The 19,689-nt window shown below is 43.6% G+C and overlaps 1 protein-coding gene and 25 non-coding genes across 26 annotated transcripts in view; 1 reads left to right on the top strand and 25 right to left on the bottom strand.

The window, feature by feature from the left end:
- Window positions 1-19,689, top strand: part of eogt (EGF domain-specific O-linked N-acetylglucosamine (GlcNAc) transferase) — a gene marked incomplete at its 3' end in the record, with an annotated part of 164,772 nt that overhangs the window by 95,209 nt on the left and 49,874 nt on the right. The window lies entirely within an intron of this gene.
- Window positions 954-1,025, bottom strand: AC3HAE_009857 (transfer RNA glutamic acid (anticodon CUC)). The gene has a single exon. It is a non-coding gene; the product is annotated as a tRNA-Glu (tRNA).
- Window positions 2,073-2,144, bottom strand: AC3HAE_009845 (transfer RNA glutamic acid (anticodon CUC)). Its single transcript has one exon. It is a non-coding gene; the product is annotated as a tRNA-Glu (tRNA).
- Window positions 2,635-2,706, bottom strand: AC3HAE_009833 (transfer RNA glutamic acid (anticodon CUC)). Its single transcript has one exon. It is a non-coding gene; the product is annotated as a tRNA-Glu (tRNA).
- On the bottom strand, window positions 3,197-3,268 carry AC3HAE_009821 (transfer RNA glutamic acid (anticodon CUC)). Its single transcript has one exon. It is a non-coding gene; the product is annotated as a tRNA-Glu (tRNA).
- AC3HAE_009809 (transfer RNA glutamic acid (anticodon CUC)) lies at window positions 4,596-4,667 on the bottom strand. Its single transcript has one exon. It is a non-coding gene; the product is annotated as a tRNA-Glu (tRNA).
- Window positions 5,158-5,229, bottom strand: AC3HAE_009797 (transfer RNA glutamic acid (anticodon CUC)). The gene has a single exon. It is a non-coding gene; the product is annotated as a tRNA-Glu (tRNA).
- On the bottom strand, window positions 5,715-5,786 carry AC3HAE_009784 (transfer RNA glutamic acid (anticodon CUC)). The gene has a single exon. It is a non-coding gene; the product is annotated as a tRNA-Glu (tRNA).
- On the bottom strand, window positions 5,998-6,069 carry AC3HAE_009772 (transfer RNA glutamic acid (anticodon CUC)). The gene has a single exon. It is a non-coding gene; the product is annotated as a tRNA-Glu (tRNA).
- On the bottom strand, window positions 6,560-6,631 carry AC3HAE_009760 (transfer RNA glutamic acid (anticodon CUC)). The gene has a single exon. It is a non-coding gene; the product is annotated as a tRNA-Glu (tRNA).
- On the bottom strand, window positions 7,406-7,477 carry AC3HAE_009748 (transfer RNA glutamic acid (anticodon CUC)). Its single transcript has one exon. It is a non-coding gene; the product is annotated as a tRNA-Glu (tRNA).
- On the bottom strand, window positions 7,968-8,039 carry AC3HAE_009735 (transfer RNA glutamic acid (anticodon CUC)). The gene has a single exon. It is a non-coding gene; the product is annotated as a tRNA-Glu (tRNA).
- On the bottom strand, window positions 9,367-9,438 carry AC3HAE_009723 (transfer RNA glutamic acid (anticodon CUC)). Its single transcript has one exon. It is a non-coding gene; the product is annotated as a tRNA-Glu (tRNA).
- On the bottom strand, window positions 9,929-10,000 carry AC3HAE_009711 (transfer RNA glutamic acid (anticodon CUC)). The gene has a single exon. It is a non-coding gene; the product is annotated as a tRNA-Glu (tRNA).
- AC3HAE_009699 (transfer RNA glutamic acid (anticodon CUC)) lies at window positions 10,486-10,557 on the bottom strand. The gene has a single exon. It is a non-coding gene; the product is annotated as a tRNA-Glu (tRNA).
- Window positions 10,769-10,840, bottom strand: AC3HAE_009687 (transfer RNA glutamic acid (anticodon CUC)). Its single transcript has one exon. It is a non-coding gene; the product is annotated as a tRNA-Glu (tRNA).
- On the bottom strand, window positions 11,619-11,690 carry AC3HAE_009674 (transfer RNA glutamic acid (anticodon CUC)). The gene has a single exon. It is a non-coding gene; the product is annotated as a tRNA-Glu (tRNA).
- AC3HAE_009662 (transfer RNA glutamic acid (anticodon CUC)) lies at window positions 12,181-12,252 on the bottom strand. The gene has a single exon. It is a non-coding gene; the product is annotated as a tRNA-Glu (tRNA).
- Window positions 13,580-13,651, bottom strand: AC3HAE_009650 (transfer RNA glutamic acid (anticodon CUC)). Its single transcript has one exon. It is a non-coding gene; the product is annotated as a tRNA-Glu (tRNA).
- Window positions 14,142-14,213, bottom strand: AC3HAE_009638 (transfer RNA glutamic acid (anticodon CUC)). Its single transcript has one exon. It is a non-coding gene; the product is annotated as a tRNA-Glu (tRNA).
- On the bottom strand, window positions 14,699-14,770 carry AC3HAE_009626 (transfer RNA glutamic acid (anticodon CUC)). The gene has a single exon. It is a non-coding gene; the product is annotated as a tRNA-Glu (tRNA).
- Window positions 14,982-15,053, bottom strand: AC3HAE_009613 (transfer RNA glutamic acid (anticodon CUC)). Its single transcript has one exon. It is a non-coding gene; the product is annotated as a tRNA-Glu (tRNA).
- Window positions 15,544-15,615, bottom strand: AC3HAE_009601 (transfer RNA glutamic acid (anticodon CUC)). Its single transcript has one exon. It is a non-coding gene; the product is annotated as a tRNA-Glu (tRNA).
- AC3HAE_009589 (transfer RNA glutamic acid (anticodon CUC)) lies at window positions 16,390-16,461 on the bottom strand. The gene has a single exon. It is a non-coding gene; the product is annotated as a tRNA-Glu (tRNA).
- AC3HAE_009577 (transfer RNA glutamic acid (anticodon CUC)) lies at window positions 16,952-17,023 on the bottom strand. The gene has a single exon. It is a non-coding gene; the product is annotated as a tRNA-Glu (tRNA).
- On the bottom strand, window positions 18,351-18,422 carry AC3HAE_009564 (transfer RNA glutamic acid (anticodon UUC)). The gene has a single exon. It is a non-coding gene; the product is annotated as a tRNA-Glu (tRNA).

Below are 19,689 nucleotides of genomic sequence, written 5' to 3'. Positions count from 1 at the left end.
ATGGAAGTCTACTTTTCTTCGTTATTCACCTTCCCAATGAATACTTTGACATTGGTTATCAACAGTGGGTTGTATTGGATTTGGTTGGACATCACCAATAAAGGTGAGTTCCCTAACCGGGAATCGAACCCGGGCCGCAGCGGTGAGAGCGCCGAATCCTAACCACTAGACCACCAGGGAGCTGTAGTGATTATTAACCATGTGACTTGGAACAGGCGGGTTCTTTAAAAGATACATCACGTATATTCCTGCATAATTGTGACATTTTGCAGTAAATGTTAAGCATGGAAGTCTACTTTTGTTCGTTATTCACCTTCCCAATGAATACTTTGACATTGGTTATCAACAGTGGATGCATTGGATTTGCTTGGACATCACCAATAAAGGTGAGTTCCCTAACCGGGAATCGAACCCGGGCCGCGGCGGTGAGAGCGCCGAATCCTAACCACTAGACCACCAGCGAGCTGTAGTCATTATTAACCATGTGACTTCGACCAGGCGGGTTCTTTAAAAGATACACTCCATATATTCCTTCATAATTGTGACATTTTGCAGTAAATGTTAAGCATGGAAGTCTACTTTTGTTCGTTATTCACCTTCCCAATGAATACTTTGACATTGGTTATCAACAGTGGATGCATTGGATTTGCTTGGACATCACCAAGAAAGGTGAGTTCCCTAACTGGGAATCGAACCCGGGCCGCGGCGGTGAGAGCGCCGAATCCTAACCACTAGACCACCAGGGAGCTGCATTAAATATTAACCATGTGACTTGGACCAGGCGGGATCTTTAAAAGATACATTCCATATATTCCTTCATAATTGTGACATTTTGCAGTAAATGTTAAGCATGGAAGTCTACTTTTGCTCGTTATTCACCTTCCCAATGAATACTTTGACATTGATTATCAACAGTGGGTTGAATTGGATTGGACATCACCAATAATGGTGAGTTCCCTAACCGGGAATCGAACCCGGGCCGCGGCGGTGAGAGCGCCGAATCCTAACCACTAGACCACCAGGGAGCTGCAGTCATTATTAACCATGTGACTTGGACCAGGCGGGTTCTTTAAAAGATACACTCCATATATTCCTTCATAATTGTGACATTTTGCAGTAAATGTTAAGCATGGAAGTCTACTTTTCTTCGTTATTCACCTTCCCAATGAATACTTTGACATTGGTTATCAACAGTGGGTTGTATTGGATTTGGTTGGACATCACCAATAAAGGTGAGTTCCTAACCGGGAATCGAACCCGGGCCGCGGCGGTGAGAGCGCCGAATCCTAACCACTAGACCACCAGGGAGCTGTAGTCATTATTAAACATGTGACTTGGAACAGGCGGGTTCTTTAAAAGATACATCACGTATATTCCTGCATAATTGTGACATTTTGCAGTAAATGTTAAGCATGGAAGTCTACTTTTGTTCGTTATTCACCTTCCCAATGAATACTTTGACATTGGTTATCAACAGTGGATGCATTGGATTTGCTTGGACATCACCAATAAAGGTGAGTTCCCTAACCGGGAATCGAACCCGGGCCGCGGCACCGAATCCTAACCACTAGACCACCAGGGAGCTGTAGTAAATATTAACCATGAGACTTGGACCAGGCGGGATCTTTAAAAGATACATTCCATCTATTCCTTCATAATTGTGACATTTTGCAGTAAATGTTAAGCATGGAAGTCTACTTTTGTTCGTTTTTCACCTTCCCAATGAATACTTTGACATTGGTTATCAACATTGGGTTGAATTGGATTGGACATCACCAATAATGGTGAGTTCCCTAACCGGGAATTGAACCCTGGCCGCGGCGGTGAGAGCGCCGAATCCTAACCACTAGACCACCAGGGAGCTGTAGTCATTAGTAACCATGTGACTTGGACCAGGCGGGTTCTTTAAAAGATACACTCAATATATTCCTTCATAATTGTGACATTTTGCAGTAAATGTTAAGCATGGAAGTCTACTTTTCTTCGTTATTCACCTTCCCAATGAATACTTTGACATTGGTTATCAACAGTGGATGCATTGGATTTGCTTGGACATCACCAATAAAGGTGAGTTCCCTAACCGGGAATCGAACCCGGGCCGCGGCGGTGAGAGCGCCGAATCCTAACCACTAGACCACCAGGGAGCTGTAGTGATTATTAACCATGTGACTTGGAACAGGCGGGTTCTTTAAAAGATACATCACGTATATTCCTGCATAATTGTGACATTTTGCAGTAAATGTTAAGCATGGAAGTCTACTTTTGTTCGTTTTTCACCTTCCCAATGAATACTTTGACATTGGTTATCAACATTGGGTTGAATTGGATTGGACATCACCAATAATGGTGAGTTCCCTAACCGGGAATTGAACCCTGGCCGCGGCGGTGAGAGCGCCGAATCCTAACCACTAGACCACCAGGGAGCTGTAGTGATTATTAACCATGTGACTTGGAACAGGCGGGTTCTTTAAAAGATACATCACGTATATTCCTGCATAATTGTGACATTTTGCAGTAAATGTTAAGCATGGAAGTCTACTTTTGTTCGTTATTCACCTTCCCAATGAATACTTTGACATTGGTTATCAACAGTGGATGCATTGGATTTGCTTGGACATCACCAATAAAGGTGAGTTCCCTAACCGGGAATCGAACCCGGGCCGCGGCGGTGAGAGCGCCGAATCCTAACCACTAGACCACCAGGGAGCTGTAGTCATTATTAACCATGTGACTTCGACCAGGCGGGTTCTTTAAAAGATACACTCCATATATTCCTTCATAATTGTGACATTTTGCAGTAAATGTTAAGCATGGAAGTCTACTTTTGTTCGTTATTCACCTTCCCAATGAATACTTTGACATTGGTTATCAACAGTGGATGCATTGGATTTGCTTGGACATCACCAAGAAAGGTGAGTTCCCTAACTGGGAATCGAACCCGGGCCGCGGCGGTGAGAGCGCCGAATCCTAACCACTAGACCACCAGGGAGCTGCATTAAATATTAACCATGTGACTTGGACCAGGCGGGATCTTTAAAAGATACATTCCATATATTCCTTCATAATTTTGACATTTTGCAGTAAATGTTAAGCATGGAAGTCTACTTTTGCTCGTTATTCACCTTCCCAATGAATACTTTGACATTGATTATCAACAGTGGGTTGAATTGGATTGGACATCACCAATAATGGTGAGTTCCCTAACCGGGAATCGAACCCGGGCCGCGGCGGTGAGAGCGCCGAATCCTAACCACTAGACCACCAGGGAGCTGCAGTCATTATTAACCATGTGACTTGGACCAGGCGGGTTCTTTAAAAGATACACTCCATATATTCCTTCATAATTGTGACATTTTGCAGTAAATGTTAAGCATGGAAGTCTACTTTTCTTCATTATTCACCTTCCCAATGAATACTTTGACATTGGTTATCAACAGTGGGTTGTATTGGATTTGGTTGGACATCACCAATAAAGGTGAGTTCCTAACCGGGAATCGAACCCGGGCCGCGGCGGTGAGAGCGCCGAATCCTAACCACTAGACCACCAGGGAGCTGTAGTCATTATTAAACATGTGACTTGGAACAGGCGGGTTCTTTAAAAGATACATCACGTATATTCCTGCATAATTGTGACATTTTGCAGTAAATGTTAAGCATGGAAGTCTACTTTTGTTCGTTATTCACCTTCCCAATGAATACTTTGACATTGGTTATCAACAGTGGATGCATTGGATTTGCTTGGACATCACCAATAAAGGTGAGTTCCCTAACCGGGAATCGAACCCGGGCCGCGGCACCGAATCCTAACCACTAGACCACCAGGGAGCTGTAGTAAATATTAACCATGAGACTTGGACCAGGCGGGATCTTTAAAAGATACATTCCATCTATTCCTTCATAATTGTGACATTTTGCAGTAAATGTTAAGCATGGAAGTCTACTTTTGTTCGTTTTTCACCTTCCCAATGAATACTTTGACATTGGTTATCAACATTGGGTTGAATTGGATTGGACATCACCAATAATGGTGAGTTCCCTAACCGGGAATTGAACCCTGGCCGCGGCGGTGAGAGCGCCGAATCCTAACCACTAGACCACCAGGGAGCTGTAGTCATTAGTAACCATGTGACTTGGACCAGGCGGGTTCTTTAAAAGATACACTCAATATATTCCTTCATAATTGTGACATTTTGCAGTAAATGTTAAGCATGGAAGTCTACTTTTCTTCGTTATTCACCTTCCCAATGAATACTTTGACATTGATTATCAACAGTGGGTTGAATTAGATTGGACATCACCAATAATGGTGAGTTCCCTAACCAGGAATCGAACCCGGGCCGCGGCGGTGAGAGCGCCGAATCCTAACCACTAGACCACCAGGGAGCTATAGTCATTACAAACCATGTGACTTGGACCAGGCGGGTTCTTTAAAAGATACACTCCATATATTCCTTCATAATTGTGACATTCTGCAGTAAATGTTAAGCATGGAAGTCTACTTTTCTTCGTTATTCACCTTCCCAATGAATACTTTGACATTGGTTATCAACAGTGGGTTGTATTGGATTTGGTTGGACATCACCAATAAAGGTGAGTTCCCTAACCGGGAATCGAACCCGGGCCGCGGCGGTGAGAGCGCCGAATCCTAACCACTAGACCACCAGGGAGCTGTAGTGATTATTAACCATGTGACTTGGAACAGGCGGGTTCTTTAAAAGATACATCACGTATATTCCTGCATAATTGTGACATTTTGCAGTAAATGTTAAGCATGGAAGTCTACTTTTGTTCGTTATTCACCTTCCCAATGAATACTTTGACATTGGTTATCAACAGTGGATGCATTGGATTTGCTTGGACATCACCAATAAAGGTGAGTTCCCTAACCGGGAATCGAACCCGGGCCGCGGCGGTGAGAGCACCGAATCCTAACCACTAGACCACCAGGGAGCTGTAGTCATTATTAACCATGTGACTTGGACCAGGCGGGATCTTTAAAAGATACATTCCATATATTCCTTCATAATTGTGACATTTTGCAGTAAATGTTAAGCATGGAAGTCTACTTTTGTTCGTTTTTCACCTTCCCAATGAATACTTTGACATTGGTTATCAACAGTGGGTTGAATTGGATTGGACATCACCAATAAAGGTGAGTTCCCTAACCGGGAATCGAACCCGGGCCGCGGCGGTGAGAGCGCCGAATCCTAACCACTAGACCACCAGGGAGCTGTAGTCATTATTAACCATGTGACTTGGACCAGGCGGGTTCTTTAAAAGATACACTCAATATATTCCTTCATAATTGTGACATTTTGCAGTAAATGTTAAGCATGGAAGTCTACTTTTCTTCGTTATTCACCTTCCCAATGAATACTTTGACATTGATTATCAACAGTGGGTTGAATTGGATATCACCAATAATGGTGAGTTCCCTAACCGGGAATCTAACCCCGGCCGCGCCGGTGAGAGCGCCGAATCCTAACCACTAGACCACCAGGGAGCTGTAGTCATTATTAACCATGTGACTTGGACCAGGCGGGTTCTTTAAAAGATACATCACGTATATTCCTGCATAATTGTGACATTTTGCAGTAAATGTTAAGCATGGAAGTCTACTTTTCTTCGTTATTCACCTTCCCAATGAATACTTTGACATTGGTTATCAACAGTGGATGCATTGGATTTGCTTGGACATCACCAATAAAGGTGAGTTCCCTAACCGGGAATCGAACCCGGGCCGCGGCGGTGAGAGCGCCGAATCCTAACCACTAGACCACCAGGGAGCTGTAGTGATTATTAACCATGTGACTTGGAACAGGCGGGTTCTTTAAAAGATACATCACGTATATTCCTGCATAATTGTGACATTTTGCAGTAAATGTTAAGCATGGAAGTCTACTTTTGTTCGTTATTCACCTTCCCAATGAATACTTTGACATTGGTTATCAACAGTGGATGCATTGGATTTGCTTGGACATCACCAATAAAGGTGAGTTCCCTAACCGGGAATCGAACCCGGGCCGCGGCGGTGAGAGCGCCGAATCCTAACCACTAGACCACCAGGGAGCTGTAGTCATTGTTAACCATGTGACTTGGACCAGGCGGGTTCTTTAAAAGATACACTCCATATATTCCTTCATAATTGTGACATTTTGCAGTAAATGTTAAGCATGGAAGCCTACTTTTGTTCGTTATTCACCTTCCCAATGAATACTTTGACATTGGTTATCAACAGTGGATGCATTGGATTTGCTTGGACATCACCAAGAAAGGTGAGTTCCCTAACTGGGAATCGAACCCGGGCCGCGGCGGTGAGAGCGCCGAATCCTAACCACTAGACCACCAGGGAGCTGCATTAAATATTAACCATGTGACTTGGACCAGGCGGGATCTTTAAAAGATACATTCCATATATTCCTTCATAATTGTGACATTTTGCAGTAAATGTTAAGCATGGAAGTCTACTTTTACTCGTTATTCACCTTCCCAATGAATACTTTGACATTGATTATCAACAGTGGGTTGAATTGGATTGGACATCACCAATAATGGTGAGTTCCCTAACCGGGAATCGAACCCGGGCCGCGGCGGTGAGAGCGCCGAATCCTAACCACTAGACCACCAGGGAGCTGTAGTCATTATTAACCATGTGACTTGGACCAGGCGGGTTCTTTAAAAGATACACTCAATATATTCCTTCATAATTGTGACATTTTGCAGTAAATTTTAAGCATGGAAGTCTACTTTTCTTCGTTATTCATCTTCCCAATGAATACTTTGACATTGGTTATCAACAGTGGGTTGAATTGGATTGGACATCACCAATAATGGTGAGTTCCCTAACCGGGAATCGAACCCGGGCCGCGGCGGTGAGAGCGCAGAGTCCTAACCACTACACCACCAGGGAGCTGCAGACATTGTTAACCATGTGACTTGGACCAGGCGGGTTCTTTAAAAGATACACTCCATATATTCCTTCATAATTGTGACATTTTGCAGTAAATGTTAAGCATGGAAGTCTACTTTTCTTCGTTATTCACCTTCCCAATGAATACTTTGACATTGGTTATCAACAGTGGGTTGTATTGGATTTGGTTGGACATCACCAATAAAGGTGAGTTCCCTAACCGGGAATCGAACCCGGGCCGCAGCGGTGAGAGCGCCGAATCCTAACCACTAGACCACCAGGGAGCTGTAGTGATTATTAACCATGTGACTTGGAACAGGCGGGTTCTTTAAAAGATACATCACGTATATTCCTGCATAATTGTGACATTTTGCAGTAAATGTTAAGCATGGAAGTCTACTTTTGTTCGTTATTCACCTTCCCAATGAATACTTTGACATTGGTTATCAACAGTGGATGCATTGGATTTGCTTGGACATCACCAATAAAGGTGAGTTCCCTAACCGGGAATCGAACCCGGGCCGCGGCGGTGAGAGCGCCGAATCCTAACCACTAGACCACCAGGGAGCTGTAGTCATTATTAACCATGTGACTTCGACCAGGCGGGTTCTTTAAAAGATACACTCCATATATTCCTTCATAATTGTGACATTTTGCAGTAAATGTTAAGCATGGAAGTCTACTTTTGTTCGTTATTCACCTTCCCAATGAATACTTTGACATTGGTTATCAACAGTGGATGCATTGGATTTGCTTGGACATCACCAAGAAAGGTGAGTTCCCTAACTGGGAATCGAACCCGGGCCGCGGCGGTGAGAGCGCCGAATCCTAACCACTAGACCACCAGGGAGCTGCATTAAATATTAACCATGTGACTTGGACCAGGCGGGATCTTTAAAAGATACATTCCATATATTCCTTCATAATTGTGACATTTTGCAGTAAATGTTAAGCATGGAAGTCTACTTTTGCTCGTTATTCACCTTCCCAATGAATACTTTGACATTGATTATCAACAGTGGGTTGAATTGGATTGGACATCACCAATAATGGTGAGTTCCCTAACCGGGAATCGAACCCGGGCCGCGGCGGTGAGAGCGCCGAATCCTAACCACTAGACCACCAGGGAGCTGCAGTCATTATTAACCATGTGACTTGGACCAGGCGGGTTCTTTAAAAGATACACTCCATATATTCCTTCATAATTGTGACATTTTGCAGTAAATGTTAAGCATGGAAGTCTACTTTTCTTCATTATTCACCTTCCCAATGAATACTTTGACATTGGTTATCAACAGTGGGTTGTATTGGATTTGGTTGGACATCACCAATAAAGGTGAGTTCCTAACCGGGAATCGAACCCGGGCCGCGGCGGTGAGAGCGCCGAATCCTAACCACTAGACCACCAGGGAGCTGTAGTCATTATTAAACATGTGACTTGGAACAGGCGGGTTCTTTAAAAGATACATCACGTATATTCCTGCATAATTGTGACATTTTGCAGTAAATGTTAAGCATGGAAGTCTACTTTTGTTCGTTATTCACCTTCCCAATGAATACTTTGACATTGGTTATCAACAGTGGATGCATTGGATTTGCTTGGACATCACCAATAAAGGTGAGTTCCCTAACCGGGAATCGAACCCGGGCCGCGGCACCGAATCCTAACCACTAGACCACCAGGGAGCTGTAGTAAATATTAACCATGAGACTTGGACCAGGCGGGATCTTTAAAAGATACATTCCATCTATTCCTTCATAATTGTGACATTTTGCAGTAAATGTTAAGCATGGAAGTCTACTTTTGTTCGTTTTTCACCTTCCCAATGAATACTTTGACATTGGTTATCAACATTGGGTTGAATTGGATTGGACATCACCAATAATGGTGAGTTCCCTAACCGGGAATTGAACCCTGGCCGCGGCGGTGAGAGCGCCGAATCCTAACCACTAGACCACCAGGGAGCTGTAGTCATTAGTAACCATGTGACTTGGACCAGGCGGGTTCTTTAAAAGATACACTCAATATATTCCTTCATAATTGTGACATTTTGCAGTAAATGTTAAGCATGGAAGTCTACTTTTCTTCGTTATTCACCTTCCCAATGAATACTTTGACATTGATTATCAACAGTGGGTTGAATTAGATTGGACATCACCAATAATGGTGAGTTCCCTAACCAGGAATCGAACCCGGGCCGCGGCGGTGAGAGCGCCGAATCCTAACCACTAGACCACCAGGGAGCTATAGTCATTACAAACCATGTGACTTGGACCAGGCGGGTTCTTTAAAAGATACACTCCATATATTCCTTCATAATTGTGACATTTTGCAGTAAATGTTAAGCATGGAAGTCTACTTTTCTTCGTTATTCACCTTCCCAATGAATACTTTGACATTGGTTATCAACAGTGGGTTGTATTGGATTTGGTTGGACATCACCAATAAAGGTGAGTTCCCTAACCGGGAATCGAACCCGGGCCGCGGCGGTGAGAGCGCCGAATCCTAACCACTAGACCACCAGGGAGCTGTAGTGATTATTAACCATGTGACTTGGAACAGGCGGGTTCTTTAAAAGATACATCACGTATATTCCTGCATAATTGTGACATTTTGCAGTAAATGTTAAGCATGGAAGTCTACTTTTGTTCGTTATTCACCTTCCCAATGAATACTTTGACATTGGTTATCAACAGTGGATGCATTGGATTTGCTTGGACATCACCAATAAAGGTGAGTTCCATAACCGGGAATCGAACCCGGGCCGCGGCGGTGAGAGCACCGAATCCTAACCACTAGACCACCAGGGAGCTGTAGTCATTATTAACCATGTGACTTGGACCAGGCGGGATCTTTAAAAGATACATTCCATATATTCCTTCATAATTGTGACATTTTGCAGTAAATGTTAAGCATGGAAGTCTACTTTTGTTCGTTTTTCACCTTCCCAATGAATACTTTGACATTGGTTATCAACAGTGGGTTGAATTGGATTGGACATCACCAATAAAGGTGAGTTCCCTAACCGGGAATCGAACCCGGGCCGCGGCGGTGAGAGCGCCGAATCCTAACCACTAGACCACCAGGGAGCTGTAGTCATTATTAACCATGTGACTTGGACCAGGCGGGTTCTTTAAAAGATACACTCAATATATTCCTTCATAATTGTGACATTTTGCAGTAAATGTTAAGCATGGAAGTCTACTTTTCTTCGTTATTCACCTTCCCAATGAATACTTTGACATTGATTATCAACAGTGGGTTGAATTGGATATCACCAATAATGGTGAGTTCCCTAACCGGGAATCTAACCCGGGCCGCGCCGGTGAGAGCGCCGAATCCTAACCACTAGACCACCAGGGAGCTGTAGTCATTATTAACCATGTGACTTGGACCAGGCGGGTTCTTTAAAAGATACATCACGTATATTCCTGCATAATTGTGACATTTTGCAGTAAATGTTAAGCATGGAAGTCTACTTTTCTTCGTTATTCACCTTCCCAATGAATACTTTGACATTGGTTATCAACAGTGGATGCATTGGATTTGCTTGGACATCACCAATAAAGGTGAGTTCCCTAACCGGGAATCGAACCCGGGCCGCGGCGGTGAGAGCGCCGAATCCTAACCACTAGACCACCAGGGAGCTGTAGTGATTATTAACCATGTGACTTGGAACAGGCGGGTTCTTTAAAAGATACATCACGTATATTCCTGCATAATTGTGACATTTTGCAGTAAATGTTAAGCATGGAAGTCTACTTTTGTTCGTTATTCACCTTCCCAATGAATACTTTGACATTGGTTATCAACAGTGGATGCATTGGATTTGCTTGGACATCACCAATAAAGGTGAGTTCCCTAACCGGGAATCGAACCCGGGCCGCGGCGGTGAGAGCGCCGAATCCTAACCACTAGACCACCAGGGAGCTGTAGTCATTATTAACCATGTGACTTGGACCAGGCGGGTTCTTTAAAAGATACACTCCATATATTCCTTCATAATTGTGACATTTTGCAGTAAATGTTAAGCATGGAAGCCTACTTTTGTTCGTTATTCACCTTCCCAATGAATACTTTGACATTGGTTATCAACAGTGGATGCATTGGATTTGCTTGGACATCACCAAGAAAGGTGAGTTCCCTAACTGGGAATCGAACCCGGGCCGCGGCGGTGAGAGCGCCGAATCCTAACCACTAGACCACCAGGGAGCTGCATTAAATATTAACCATGTGACTTGGACCAGGCGGGATCTTTAAAAGATACATTCCATATATTCCTTCATAATTGTGACATTTTGCAGTAAATGTTAAGCATGGAAGTCTACTTTTACTCGTTATTCACCTTCCCAATGAATACTTTGACATTGGTTATCAACAGTGGGTTGTATTGGATTTGGTTGGACATCACCAATAAAGGTGAGTTCCCTAACCGGGAATCGAACCCGGGCCGCAGCGGTGAGAGCGCCGAATCCTAACCACTAGACCACCAGGGAGCTGTAGTGATTATTAACCATGTGACTTGGAACAGGCGGGTTCTTTAAAAGATACATCACGTATATTCCTGCATAATTGTGACATTTTGCAGTAAATGTTAAGCATGGAAGTCTACTTTTGTTCGTTATTCACCTTCCCAATGAATACTTTGACATTGGTTATCAACAGTGGATGCATTGGATTTGCTTGGACATCACCAATAAAGGTGAGTTCCCTAACCGGGAATCGAACCCGGGCCGCGGCGGTGAGAGCGCCGAATCCTAACCACTAGACCACCAGGGAGCTGTAGTCATTATTAACCATGTGACTTCGACCAGGCGGGTTCTTTAAAAGATACACTCCATATATTCCTTCATAATTGTGACATTTTGCAGTAAATGTTAAGCATGGAAGTCTACTTTTGTTCGTTATTCACCTTCCCAATGAATACTTTGACATTGGTTATCAACAGTGGATGCATTGGATTTGCTTGGACATCACCAAGAAAGGTGAGTTCCCTAACTGGGAATCGAACCCGGGCCGCGGCGGTGAGAGCGCCGAATCCTAACCACTAGACCACCAGGGAGCTGCATTAAATATTAACCATGTGACTTGGACCAGGCGGGATCTTTAAAAGATACATTCCATATATTCCTTCATAATTGTGACATTTTGCAGTAAATGTTAAGCATGGAAGTCTACTTTTGCTCGTTATTCACCTTCCCAATGAATACTTTGACATTGATTATCAACAGTGGGTTGAATTGGATTGGACATCACCAATAATGGTGAGTTCCCTAACCGGGAATCGAACCCGGGCCGCGGCGGTGAGAGCGCCGAATCCTAACCACTAGACCACCAGGGAGCTGCAGTCATTATTAACCATGTGACTTGGACCAGGCGGGTTCTTTAAAAGATACACTCCATATATTCCTTCATAATTGTGACATTTTGCAGTAAATGTTAAGCATGGAAGTCTACTTTTCTTCATTATTCACCTTCCCAATGAATACTTTGACATTGGTTATCAACAGTGGGTTGTATTGGATTTGGTTGGACATCACCAATAAAGGTGAGTTCCTAACCGGGAATCGAACCCGGGCCGCGGCGGTGAGAGCGCCGAATCCTAACCACTAGACCACCAGGGAGCTGTAGTCATTATTAAACATGTGACTTGGAACAGGCGGGTTCTTTAAAAGATACATCACGTATATTCCTGCATAATTGTGACATTTTGCAGTAAATGTTAAGCATGGAAGTCTACTTTTGTTCGTTATTCACCTTCCCAATGAATACTTTGACATTGGTTATCAACAGTGGATGCATTGGATTTGCTTGGACATCACCAATAAAGGTGAGTTCCCTAACCGGGAATCGAACCCGGGCCGCGGCACCGAATCCTAACCACTAGACCACCAGGGAGCTGTAGTAAATATTAACCATGAGACTTGGACCAGGCGGGATCTTTAAAAGATACATTCCATCTATTCCTTCATAATTGTGACATTTTGCAGTAAATGTTAAGCATGGAAGTCTACTTTTGTTCGTTTTTCACCTTCCCAATGAATACTTTGACATTGGTTATCAACATTGGGTTGAATTGGATTGGACATCACCAATAATGGTGAGTTCCCTAACCGGGAATTGAACCCTGGCCGCGGCGGTGAGAGCGCCGAATCCTAACCACTAGACCACCAGGGAGCTGTAGTCATTAGTAACCATGTGACTTGGACCAGGCGGGTTCTTTAAAAGATACACTCAATATATTCCTTCATAATTGTGACATTTTGCAGTAAATGTTAAGCATGGAAGTCTACTTTTCTTCGTTATTCACCTTCCCAATGAATACTTTGACATTGATTATCAACAGTGGGTTGAATTAGATTGGACATCACCAATAATGGTGAGTTCCCTAACCAGGAATCGAACCCGGGCCGCGGCGGTGAGAGCGCCGAATCCTAACCACTAGACCACCAGGGAGCTATAGTCATTACAAACCATGTGACTTGGACCAGGCGGGTTCTTTAAAAGATACACTCCATATATTCCTTCATAATTGTGACATTTTGCAGTAAATGTTAAGCATGGAAGTCTACTTTTCTTCGTTATTCACCTTCCCAATGAATACTTTGACATTGGTTATCAACAGTGGGTTGTATTGGATTTGGTTGGACATCACCAATAAAGGTGAGTTCCCTAACCGGGAATCGAACCCGGGCCGCGGCGGTGAGAGCGCCGAATCCTAACCACTAGACCACCAGGGAGCTGTAGTGATTATTAACCATGTGACTTGGAACAGGCGGGTTCTTTAAAAGATACATCACGTATATTCCTGCATAATTGTGACATTTTGCAGTAAATGTTAAGCATGGAAGTCTACTTTTGTTCGTTATTCACCTTCCCAATGAATACTTTGACATTGGTTATCAACAGTGGATGCATTGGATTTGCTTGGACATCACCAATAAAGGTGAGTTCCATAACCGGGAATCGAACCCGGGCCGCGGCGGTGAGAGCACCGAATCCTAACCACTAGACCACCAGGGAGCTGTAGTCATTATTAACCATGTGACTTGGACCAGGCGGGATCTTTAAAAGATACATTCCATATATTCCTTCATAATTGTGACATTTTGCAGTAAATGTTAAGCATGGAAGTCTACTTTTGTTCGTTTTTCACCTTCCCAATGAATACTTTGACATTGGTTATCAACAGTGGGTTGAATTGGATTGGACATCACCAATAAAGGTGAGTTCCCTAACCGGGAATCGAACCCGGGCCGCGGCGGTGAGAGCGCCGAATCCTAACCACTAGACCACCAGGGAGCTGTAGTCATTATTAACCATGTGACTTGGACCAGGCGGGTTCTTTAAAAGATACACTCAATATATTCCTTCATAATTGTGACATTTTGCAGTAAATGTTAAGCATGGAAGTCTACTTTTCTTCGTTATTCACCTTCCCAATGAATACTTTGACATTGATTATCAACAGTGGGTTGAATTGGATATCACCAATAATGGTGAGTTCCCTAACCGGGAATCTAACCCGGGCCGCGCCGGTGAGAGCGCCGAATCCTAACCACTAGACCACCAGGGAGCTGTAGTCATTATTAACCATGTGACTTGGACCAGGCGGGTTCTTTAAAAGATACATCACGTATATTCCTGCATAATTGTGACATTTTGCAGTAAATGTTAAGCATGGAAGTCTACTTTTCTTCGTTATTCACCTTCCCAATGAATACTTTGACATTGGTTATCAACAGTGGATGCATTGGATTTGCTTGGACATCACCAATAAAGGTGAGTTCCCTAACCGGGAATCGAACCCGGGCCGCGGCGGTGAGAGCGCCGAATCCTAACCACTAGACCACCAGGGAGCTGTAGTGATTATTAACCATGTGACTTGGAACAGGCGGGTTCTTTAAAAGATACATCACGTATATTCCTGCATAATTGTGACATTTTGCAGTAAATGTTAAGCATGGAAGTCTACTTTTGTTCGTTATTCACCTTCCCAATGAATACTTTGACATTGGTTATCAACAGTGGATGCATTGGATTTGCTTGGACATCACCAATAAAGGTGAGTTCCCTAACCGGGAATCGAACCCGGGCCGCGGCGGTGAGAGCGCCGAATCCTAACCACTAGACCACCAGGGAGCTGTAGTCATTATTAACCATGTGACTTGGACCAGGCGGGTTCTTTAAAAGATACACTCCATATATTCCTTCATAATTGTGACATTTTGCAGTAAATGTTAAGCATGGAAGCCTACTTTTGTTCGTTATTCACCTTCCCAATGAATACTTTGACATTGGTTATCAACAGTGGATGCATTGGATTTGCTTGGACATCACCAAGAAAGGTGAGTTCCCTAACTGGGAATCGAACCCGGGCCGCGGCGGTGAGAGCGCCGAATCCTAACCACTAGACCACCAGGGAGCTGCATTAAATATTAACCATGTGACTTGGACCAGGCGGGATCTTTAAAAGATACATTCCATATATTCCTTCATAATTGTGACATTTTGCAGTAAATGTTAAGCATGGAAGTCTACTTTTACTCGTTATTCACCTTCCCAATGAATACTTTGACATTGATTATCAACAGTGGGTTGAATTGGATTGGACATCACCAATAATGGTGAGTTCCCTAACCGGGAATCGAACCCGGGCCGCGGCGGTGAGAGCGCCGAATCCTAACCACTAGACCACCAGGGAGCTGTAGTCATTATTAACCATGTGACTTGGACCAGGCGGGTTCTTTAAAAGATACACTCAATATATTCCTTCATAATTGTGACATTTTGCAGTAAATTTTAAGCATGGAAGTCTACTTTTCTTCGTTATTCATCTTCCCAATGAATACTTTGACATTGGTTATCAACAGTGGGTTGAATTGGATTGGACATCACCAATAATGGTGAGTTCCCTAACCGGGAATCGAACCCGGGCCGCGGCGGTGAGAGCGCAGAGTCCTAACCACTACACCACCAGGGAGCTGCAGACATTGTTAACCATGTGACTTGGACCAGGCGGGTTCTTTAAAAGATACACTCCATATATTCCTTCATAATTGTGACATTTTGCAGTAAATGTTAAGCATGGAAGTCTACTTTTCTTCGTTATTCACCTTCCCAATGAATACTTTGACATTGGTTATCAACAGTGGGTTGTATTGGATTTGGTTGGACATCACCAATAAAGGTGAGTTCCCTAACCGGGAATCGAACCCGGGCCGCAGCGGTGAGAGCGCCGAATCCTAACCACTAGACCACCAGGGAGCTGTAGTGATTATTAACCATGTGACTTGGAACAGGCGGGTTCTTTAAAAGATACATCACGTATATTCCTGCATAATTGTGACATTTTGCAGTAAATGTTAAGCATGGAAGTCTACTTTTGTTCGTTATTCACCTTCCCAATGAATACTTTGACATTGGTTATCAACAGTGGATGCATTGGATTTGCTTGGACATCACCAATAAAGGTGAGTTCCCTAACCGGGAATCGAACCCGGGCCGCGGCGGTGAGAGCGCCGAATCCTAACCACTAGACCACCAGGGAGCTGTAGTCATTATTAACCATGTGACTTCGACCAGGCGGGTTCTTTAAAAGATACACTCCATATATTCCTTCATAATTGTGACATTTTGCAGTAAATGTTAAGCATGGAAGTCTACTTTTGTTCGTTATTCACCTTCCCAATGAATACTTTGACATTGGTTATCAACAGTGGATGCATTGGATTTGCTTGGACATCACCAAGAAAGGTGAGTTCCCTAACTGGGAATCGAACCCGGGCCGCGGCGGTGAGAGCGCCGAATCCTAACCACTAGACCACCAGGGAGCTGCATTAAATATTAACCATGTGACTTGGACCAGGCGGGATCTTTAAAAGATACATTCCATATATTCCTTCATAATTGTGACATTTTGCAGTAAATGTTAAGCATGGAAGTCTACTTTTGCTCGTTATTCACCTTCCCAATGAATACTTTGACATTGATTATCAACAGTGGGTTGAATTGGATTGGACATCACCAATAATGGTGAGTTCCCTAACCGGGAATCGAACCCGGGCCGCGGCGGTGAGAGCGCCGAATCCTAACCACTAGACCACCAGGGAGCTGCAGTCATTATTAACCATGTGACTTGGACCAGGCGGGTTCTTTAAAAGATACACTCCATATATTCCTTCATAATTGTGACATTTTGCAGTAAATGTTAAGCATGGAAGTCTACTTTTCTTCATTATTCACCTTCCCAATGAATACTTTGACATTGGTTATCAACAGTGGGTTGTATTGGATTTGGTTGGACATCACCAATAAAGGTGAGTTCCTAACCGGGAATCGAACCCGGGCCGCGGCGGTGAGAGCGCCGAATCCTAACCACTAGACCACCAGGGAGCTGTAGTCATTATTAAACATGTGACTTGGAACAGGCGGGTTCTTTAAAAGATACATCACGTATATTCCTGCATAATTGTGACATTTTGCAGTAAATGTTAAGCATGGAAGTCTACTTTTGTTCGTTATTCACCTTCCCAATGAATACTTTGACATTGGTTATCAACAGTGGATGCATTGGATTTGCTTGGACATCACCAATAAAGGTGAGTTCCCTAACCGGGAATCGAACCCGGGCCGCGGCACCGAATCCTAACCACTAGACCACCAGGGAGCTGTAGTAAATATTAACCATGAGACTTGGACCAGGCGGGATCTTTAAAAGATACATTCCATCTATTCCTTCATAATTGTGACATTTTGCAGTAAATGTTAAGCATGGAAGTCTACTTTTGTTCGTTTTTCACCTTCCCAATGAATACTTTGACATTGGTTATCAACATTGGGTTGAATTGGATTGGACATCACCAATAATGGTGAGTTCCCTAACCGGGAATTGAACCCTGGCCGCGGCGGTGAGAGCGCCGAATCCTAACCACTAGACCACCAGGGAGCTGTAGTCATTAGTAACCATGTGACTTGGACCAGGCGGGTTCTTTAAAAGATACACTCAATATATTCCTTCATAATTGTGACATTTTGCAGTAAATGTTAAGCATGGAAGTCTACTTTTCTTCGTTATTCACCTTCCCAATGAATACTTTGACATTGATTATCAACAGTGGGTTGAATTAGATTGGACATCACCAATAATGGTGAGTTCCCTAACCAGGAATCGAACCCGGGCCGCGGCGGTGAGAGCGCCGAATCCTAACCACTAGACCACCAGGGAGCTATAGTCATTACAAACCATGTGACTTGGACCAGGCGGGTTCTTTAAAAGATACACTCCATATATTCCTTCATAATTGTGACATTTTGCAGTAAATGTTAAGCATGGAAGTCTACTTTTCTTCGTTATTCACCTTCCCAATGAATACTTTGACATTGGTTATCAACAGTGGGTTGTATTGGATTTGGTTGGACATCACCAATAAAGGTGAGTTCCCTAACCGGGAATCGAACCCGTGCCGCGGCGGTGAAAGCGCCGAATCCTAACCACTAGACCACCAGGGAGCTGTAGTGATTATTAACCATGTGACTTGGAACAGGCGGGTTCTTTAAAAGATACATCATGTATATTCCTGCATAATTGTGACATTTTGCAGTAAATGTTAAGCATGGAAGTCTACTTTTCTTCGTTATTCACCTTCCCAATGAATACTTTGACATTGGTTATCAACAGTGGGTTGTATTGGATTTGGTTGGACATCACCAATAAAGGTGAGTTCCCTAACCGGGAATCGAACCCGGGCCGCGGCGGTGAGAGCGCCGAATCCTAACCACTAGACCACCAGGTAGCTGTAGTGATTATTAACCATGTGACTTGGAACAGGCGGGTTCTTTAAAAGATACATCACATATATTCCTGCATAATTGTGACATTTTGCAGTAAATGTTAAGCATGGAAGTCTACTTTTGTTCGTTATTCACCTTCCCAATGAATACTTTGACATTGGTTATCAACAGTGGATGCAGTGGATTTGCTTGGACATCACCAAGAAAGGTGAGTTCACTAACTGGGAATCGAACCCGGGCCGCGGCGGTGAGAGCGCCGAATCCTAACCACTAGACCACCAGGGAGCTGCATTAAACATTAACCATGTGACTTGGACCAGGCGGGATCTTTAAAAGATACATTCCATATATTCCTTCATAATTGTGACATTTTGCAGTAAATGTTAAGCATGGAAGTCTACTTTTGCTCGTTATTCACCTTCCCAATGAATACTTTGACATTGATCATCAACAGTGGGTTGAATTGGATTGGACATCACCAATAATGGTGAGTTCCCTAACCGGAAATCGAACCCGGCCCGCGGCGGTGAGAGCGCCGAATCCTAACCAGTAGACCACCAGGGAGCTGTAGTCATTATTAACCATGTGACTTGGACCAGGCGGGTTCTTTAAAAGATACACTCAATATATTCCTTCATAATTGTGACATTTTGCAGTAAATGTTAAGCATGGAAGTCTACTTTTCTTCGTTATTCACCTTCCCAATGAATACTTTGACATTGGTTATCAACAGTGGGTTGAATTGGATTGGACATCACCAACAATGGTGAGTTCCCTAACCGGGAATCGAACCCGGGCCGCGGCGGTGAGAGCGCAGAGTCCTAACCACTACACCACCAGGGAGCTGCAGACATTGTTAACCATGTGACTTGGACCAGGCGGGTTCTTTAAAAGATACACTCCATATATTGCTTCATAATTGTGACATTTTGCAGTAAATGTTAAGCATGGAAGTCTACTTTTCTTCGTTATTCACCTTCCCAAT

The sequence above is a fragment of the Micromesistius poutassou genome (assembly GCF_964030765.1).
Source record: "Micromesistius poutassou genome assembly, chromosome: 2".
In the NCBI taxonomy this organism is placed as follows: domain Eukaryota; kingdom Metazoa; phylum Chordata; class Actinopteri; order Gadiformes; family Gadidae; genus Micromesistius; species Micromesistius poutassou.
The sequence above is the reverse complement of the archived record's forward strand: the minus strand, read 5'-3'. Positions and strand labels throughout refer to the sequence as shown.